Source organism: Amia ocellicauda, chromosome 6 (genome assembly GCF_036373705.1).
Source record: "Amia ocellicauda isolate fAmiCal2 chromosome 6, fAmiCal2.hap1, whole genome shotgun sequence".
NCBI lineage: Eukaryota > Metazoa > Chordata > Actinopteri > Amiiformes > Amiidae > Amia > Amia ocellicauda.
Genome location: NC_089855.1, coordinates 45180763 through 45188312, shown reverse-complemented (window position 1 = coordinate 45188312; position 7550 = coordinate 45180763).

Here is a 7550-nt window from a genome sequence, read left to right as displayed (position 1 = left end):
CAATAGGTACCCTGCTGTCAGGAGGAAGACCTGTCCCCAGCGTCTGTGAAAAGTCCCCTCCTGACTGCAGCTCCCTGCCATTTCTTCTTTCACCTGCCTGTGAATGTGCTTATGCTTTCGCTCATGATTGCTTAAAGCTTGAGAAGTGTGCTCACCTACTCTTAGGAGTGTGGTTAATTCTTACCTTTTCTCTTCAGAGTATCCTTACAGTCTTGTCTCTTCGGAGCTCGGACTACGGTATTTTTCATTATATTATTTGCTTCTTGTCGGAGGTAAGTGTGCGGTAGGAGTCTCGATCGGAGCCGGCCTCTGTCCCTCCACGGAGATCTACTGTATGGATTTTACCTTCTTGTACCATTATTCTCTTTTACAGATTCGAGTGTTGTATCAGAGGACAGAGAAGGAGACTACTTCCCGTGGCTGGTCGGTGATCACCCTGCTCTGTCCCGGATTCTCTCGACCTCTGTTGGCGGTCTTTAAACTGCTCGATACGTCCAGAACATCTTGTCAACCCCGATCACATCAACCTCAACGATCCCTCGAACGACCTCTCGACAACAAGACCTGCTCTCGACCTCTAGATGCCCTTGTCGACCTCTTGGACCTCGACGTCGACAACCTTGACTTAAACATCGAGGGGGACAGTATCAGTGCTGAGGTGTATGGTGAGATCCATCTGCCACAAGAACTGTCACTATACCTAGAGATTCTGAATAAGAGAGACATAGACAGATCTGCTGACCAGGATGAAGCCGAAGGGGGCTTTCCATCGTTGTTCTGGATGCCCTCGGACGATGGACATGACCTATGCGTGCGCTGGGTGAGGAACACTTATGGGACAAGGGGGCTGCGTGCACTGTGGTCATATGTCACGTCACTGCACTGGGTCTCGCAGTTCTTTCTCGATCCCGCACAGATAGTGGGTTTCTTAGAAATGAATCTGGACTCTCAAAAAATGCTTGCCTACCTATCCAGAGACAGAATCGAGTCGTTGGAGAAATGCCTGGCATCATTCAAAAGGGCATCGACACTCCGACTGGTCAAATTTCAAAAATCGTTGGGGCTGATGGCGGCCGCCTCGAATATTCTTCCCTTGGCCTGCTGCGCATGCGCCCACTGCAATGCTGGGTAAACGCCCACAAGCTACACCCAGTGAGACACAAACACCACCCACTGACAGTGACTGCGGTGTGCTGGCAGGCACTGTCCTGGTGGAGGAACCGTAACAATCTGTGCCTCGGCTCCCCACTCAGATGCCCGCACAGACGGGAAGTCATCACCACAGATGCCTCTGGAACAGGCTGGAGCGCTGTCTGGAATGGAAGGGGGGTCCAAGGAGAGTGGAGCGGCTTCTGGTCAGCCACAACATACAGGAACTGCAAGCGGTGTGGCTGGCGCTGTGCCACCGGTCTGGCAGACAAACATGCCAGTGGTGGCTTATGTCAACCACCTGGGGGGCCTACACTCCCCCAGACTACATCGTGTGGCGTGCAGACTTCTCCATGGGCGCAAGACAATTTCCACTCCATACAGGCGATACACCTGCTGGGCGTGTCCAATATGGCGGCGGACATTCTCTCCAGGGGAGGTCCGGACAGCTCAGAGTGGAGACTGAATCCTCAGGTGGTGGAGAAGATGAGTCAGCTCGGGTCAACCTCTTTGCTACACAGGCAACGACACGCTGTCCGCTGTGGTTCTCCCTGGAGACGGGAGGAGGCCCGCTGGGCATGGACCTTTGCTCACCGAAGGCCACAGGAACTGCTGTATGCCTTCCCCCCACTGCCACTTCTTCCACTGACACTGGAGAGGATTCGCCAGGATGGAGCTCGAGTTCTCCTGATTGCCCCCCCCGGTGGCCGAGACAGTTGTGGTTCGCAACGCTGGCACAGATGATCAGCGCGGATCCATGGCAATCATTGCTGCTTTGATGGGACTTATTGAGTCAAGCAGAGGGACTGTTGTTGCACCCCAACCCAGCACAGCTGAAAGGCACCGCCTGATGTCTCTGGGGCTGCCTGTTAATGTCGTGGAAACGCTGCAATCGGCCAGGGTCCCCTCCACCAGGGCCCAATATACTTACAAGTGGTCAGTTTTTCAGAACTGGTGTATAGAGAGGTGTGTGGATCCAGTGTCATGCCCCATATTGACAATCCTGTGCTTCCTGCAACAGCTGCTTAAAGACGAGAGATCTGCATCCACACTGAAAGTTTATCTGGCTGCCATCTCGGCATGTCACGATAAAATTGACAATGTCTCCCCAGGAGACCATTTCATGGCGATCCAGTTTCTGAAAGGTGTGAGATGCTTGAGACTACCAATATAGGACACAATTCCAGCCTGGGACTTGGAATTAGTGCTGAAAGGACTGAGTGGTGCTCCTTTTGAGCCCATCTCCACAATGGAGCTCCACTTCCTCTTGCTCAAGGTAGCTTTTCTTGTAGCGATAACGTTGGCAAGGAGAATTAGTGAAATTCACGCCTTGTCTGTGGTTAAAGCCTGTCTGATTTTCTCGGGAAGCAACGACAGAGTCACTCTCAGGACGAACCCAGCCTTCCTGCCCAAGGTTGTGTCGGTGTTCCACATAAACCAACCTATTGTCCTGGAGTCTTTCCATCCCCCTTTACACGAATTGGATGAGGACCGCAGACTACATACACACTGCCCTGTCCGGGCTTTGAGGTGCTATATGCGGAGGACTGCTCAGAGCCGCAAATCCGACCAGCTGTTTGTCTGCTATGGTTCCACCAACAGAGGGAGGGCAGTTTCAAAACAGCGACTGGCGCACTGGGTGGTGGACGCGATCTGGCTCACCTATGAGACTGCTAATGTTCCCATGCCTGAACACATTTCAGTGCACTCAACGAGGGGACAAGCCATGTCGTGGGCTCTTTTTCACAGTGCCACACTGCAAAAACTGTACAATGCTGCAACCTGGTCCGGTCAACAGACCTTCACAAGGTTCTACCGCCTCAACGTGGCGGACCGGCTGCACCCTGGCTTGGGCTCCCAAGTACTTAAAACTGCTAGACCTCTGCTATCCTTGTCATTGTGGGTTTAGGCTTAGTCAGGTGTCAGGACCCGTGACAGCTCTGGTATAGTCATCCCATTCGGTAAGGGCTGTCTTTCAATTTGAAAGGGAACGATAGGTTATTATCATAACCCCAGTTCCCTGAAAAAGAAAGACAGCCATTACCCTTCAGGGGTTGCTCGACCAGACGACCTTCCTGATGAAGAAATGGCAGGGAGCTGCAGTCAGGATGGGACTTTTCACAGACGCCGGGGGGCGGGTCTTCCTCCTGACAGCAGCGTACCTATTGGGCAGCTTTAGTACATGTTTTCAATGATTGGCAGGTCAGAAGGCTCTTCCTATCCGGTAATGGCTGTCTTTCTTTTTCAGGGAACCGGGATTATGATAGGTTATTATTGTTTAGAGGCTTCCCCAGTAAGAGAGCAGTCTGCCTCCTCCTTTCCACCCACCCACAGGCATTCACCAGAAAGGCTAGTGCTCTCCCCTAGGAGGTAATCCCTAGTGAGCAGAAGCTCACGGTCGTGCTCACCACAACGCACCCCCCTGTGATGAACATGACCACACTGATCTCCCACCCTAGGAGATGTGGGGTGTCTTCCTCCTGGAGAGAGGAAGAGGAGGATTTTAAGGCCAGCTTGCTCCGCCGGATGGGAGAAATGACTGACGCCATGGCCAGACAGCAATGTATGCTGAATACCATGTGGGTGGAGCAGCATGCACCGGCAGAATAGGAGGCCCCACCTTCGCCCTCCCTCCCACCATCACCACCACCACCACCAGAGGAGATGCTCTCTCACATCTTTTGGAGGAGAGATGGAGGAGGCGGGGTCAGTGACCGATTATTTCACTGGACTGAGTTTAAAGCCCACAGGAGGAGGCACCACGGAACAGGCTCATAAGAGAGAAAGCCTCTAAACCCTCTTCAACAACTATGTGGACATTGTCCAGTCCACTTGGACTCACCTGGCACGTCCCCGTCCTCCCAACGCACAGGAAATACCTGCGCTTCGCCTTCCAGGGCCAGGTGTATGAGCACTGTGTGCTGCTGTTCGGCATTTCTCTAGCACCCTGCACATTTTCATAGTGCATGGATGCAGCCCTGGCCCCCCCTGAGAACAAAGGGGATAAGGATCCTGAACTACCTTGATGCCGTCACGTGACTACTGTAGCGTTAAGGTGGGGGGGGGGGGGTGTATTTTGATAGAGCATTCTAGCTCTGAGCTGAAGCTCTGATCTTAAGAAGATTTCTCCCCCAAAGTTACCAAAATATCTGAGTTCATCAGCCCATGAACTGTTCTACATCAAAGTGGCAGTCTTGGGAGGATGGCACTGAGAATGGGCCAAATGGCTTGGAATCCCTGCTGTGAAATGTCTGGGGAATAGGGCCTGGAGGTAATAAAAACCCTTTGAAGCAGGCGAGAGCCGAAATCCCGACACAGAGCTACGAACCCAGGCCAACCGGCATTTCCAAAAGATGGCATGGATTGACATCAGTCATAAATCGAGCCTCCTCCAATAGGACACTGGGGCTGAAACTGAAATCCAATCTTTCTCACCCAAACCAGTAACTCGCTGCCACAGCTCAACTTGTAGCTCTGTTGACAGAACCGAAACCAGAAACTAACTAATTCTTTGCCGGCAACAGAAGAGTTAAACTGGGAGAAGGAGATTGAGCTGTACAAAGAATTCTTTTAAAGGACTTTATTAAGTAAAGTACTTTAGAAACTGCGCCTGCCCGCCTGTACCCACCTGATAAGTGGAGTGTATGCAGCTTGACAATTGGCTCTAATACAGAAGTGTTCAGTCATTTAAATAGCTATTGAGTCTTAAGAAACTTGACCCTTGGAAACTAACAGGGCCCTGCTTTTCTCAAAGACTCAAAGGATGTCGAGCAGTCTCTGTTCTTCTGCCCACATCAACGCACAGGAGCTGCAAGCAGTGCTGCTGGTGCTGCGCCACTTTCGCCATGTCCTGTCAGACAAATATGTCTTAGTTTGGCGTGCGCTCCCCCAGACTACATTGTGTGGCGTACAGACTTCTACTGTGGGCTCAGGGCAATCTCTGATTGATAAGGGCAATACACCTGCCAGGTGTGTCCAACACGGCGGCGGACATTCTCTCCTGGGGAGGTCTGGACAGCTCAGAATGGAGATTGAACCCTCAAGTGGTGGAACAGACCTGGGAGTATCTGGGACGAGCTCGGGTCGACCTCTTCACCACACAAGCGATGACCCACTGCCCTCTGTGGTTCTCAGTGGAGACAGGAGGGGGCCCCCTTGGCATGGATGCCTTGGGAACTGCTGTACATCTTCCCCCTACTGCCACTTCTTCCACTGACACTGGAGAGGATTCGCCAGGAAGGAGCCCAAGTCCTCCTGATCACTCCCTGGTGGCCGAGACAGTTATGGTTCGCGACACTAGCACAGATGCTCAGTGCGGACCCCTGGCAGCTCCCGCTACGCAAGGACTTACTGAGTCAAACGGAGGGACTCCTGTAGTACCCCAACCCAGCACAGCTGCAGTTGTGGGTCTGGCCCCTGCAAGGTGCCGACTTATGTCAATGGGACTGCCAGATAATGTTGTAGAAACGCTCCAGTCGGCCAGAGCCGCTCCGCTCCCTCCACTGGCTCCCGATCTTGGCTCGCATCCACTGACCCTCACCTACCGCTGTCTGGACCAGACTGCACCGAGTCACTGGTCATCTGGTCCTCTACTGCCTGGACTACTGCAGGGTTGATAGAACAAGTGCACATGGTAATGAGGAATGTAAAGTGGAAGATTGCACTTGTTGCTGTGAAATGCCAGAAACTGGGTTTAGAATTTTGGTGATGATGACCTCTGGTGGCTGACTGGCAAGTGTTGGGGGAAGATATCACAAGAGTAGTTGTATACTACATTACATTTTTTTTGAGTGTACCAGAATAAGCCACAGATATAGGCTAACAGGACAGAAGGGAATTTTATTTAAGAATAAATATGGCTTGTCATTATTGAATGTCTTGTAGCTTACAGTTAATTATTTAAATTTTTCTGTTTATCTAGAATTAATCCAAGACTTGTGCAGAGAGTTCCATGTAGTCACTAAGATGCCATGTTTATCGTTTATTCTTTTAAATGTTTCATGAAATATTTTTGAATAAAATTGGTACTTGTGATTGCTTAATAATGCCTCAGCTGAGTGATTTGAATATACAAGCTTAAATTTGGTCTTCTGTTGTCAGAAACCTAATATGTACAGTTGTTGTTGTTGTTGTTGTTGTTGTGGGGATGCATATTCTCCAAGTGTTGTGATCTATAGACTACTGCACATATTTAATATTCAATGCAATATTTATAAATACATTTAAATCAAATTAAGCTTGGTTCTGTTGAACATATACAGTACTGTGCAAAAGTTTTAGGCAGGTGTGAAAAAATGCTGTAAAGTAAGAATGCTTTCAAAAATAGACATGTTAATAGATTATATTTATCAATTAACTAAATGCAAAGTGAGTGAACAGAAGAAAAATCTAAATCAAATCCATATTTGGTGCAACCACCCTTTACCTTCAAAACAGCATCAATTCTTCTAGGTACACTTGCACAAAGTCAGGGATCGTGTAGGCATATAGTCAGGTGTATGATTAAACAATTATACCAAACAGGTGCTAATAATCATCAATTCAATATGTAGGTTGAAACACAATAATTAACTGAAACAGAAACAGCTGTGTAGGAGGAATAAAACTGGGTGAGGAACAGCCAGGGATGGGCAAAGATACAGCAAAATATATTTTAAAATAAGATACCAAATACCTTAATTTTAAGTGTATCAAAATAAACTACAAAATACAGCAGCCATACCATGTATCAAAATAAACTATTGTATTTTAAAAATACTAAAAATACTTTTACAAGGGAGCATGTAATTACTTTGCAAACCTTCCTTCTATCGGCCTATTTGATCTATCCCTTTTTAGTAAACTGACTCAGCTGATTAAGTAGACAATGTTTGATAGCAACAGCTTTCCTCTGCCTAATGAGTCGTGCGATAAATCTGACATATGCAACCAGTTAACACATCAAATATTCACATATCCCTGTGATCACCCAAATTAAGGTTAGTTTTAAAATAACCAACAGTTTAATGTTTAACTAACAGTTTGCTAATGACTCATAATTGTATCCTAATTTAGTTACTTGGTGTTTGGTAATGAAGGGCCTACTTTTCATCAGCAACACTGACTCAATGACAAACAAGTCATTCATAAGAAGACAACTGATGGCACCTTTATTGATAGCAACTAGTTTCTAAGTAATGAATCATATGATTGTTAATCATAAATATAATAAATTATGTGTCAGGCAGTCATTCATGCAATGGTATGCAAACTCATGATCCTACTAAACAGCTACTTCAATTAGGGTACAATCATTTAGCATTCAATTATTTATTTATCAATCATTGGACACCTATTTGGAGGTTGAAAACAAACATTTTAGCACTTTGTCAACAATTATTAAATGATCAATATGTTTTGAT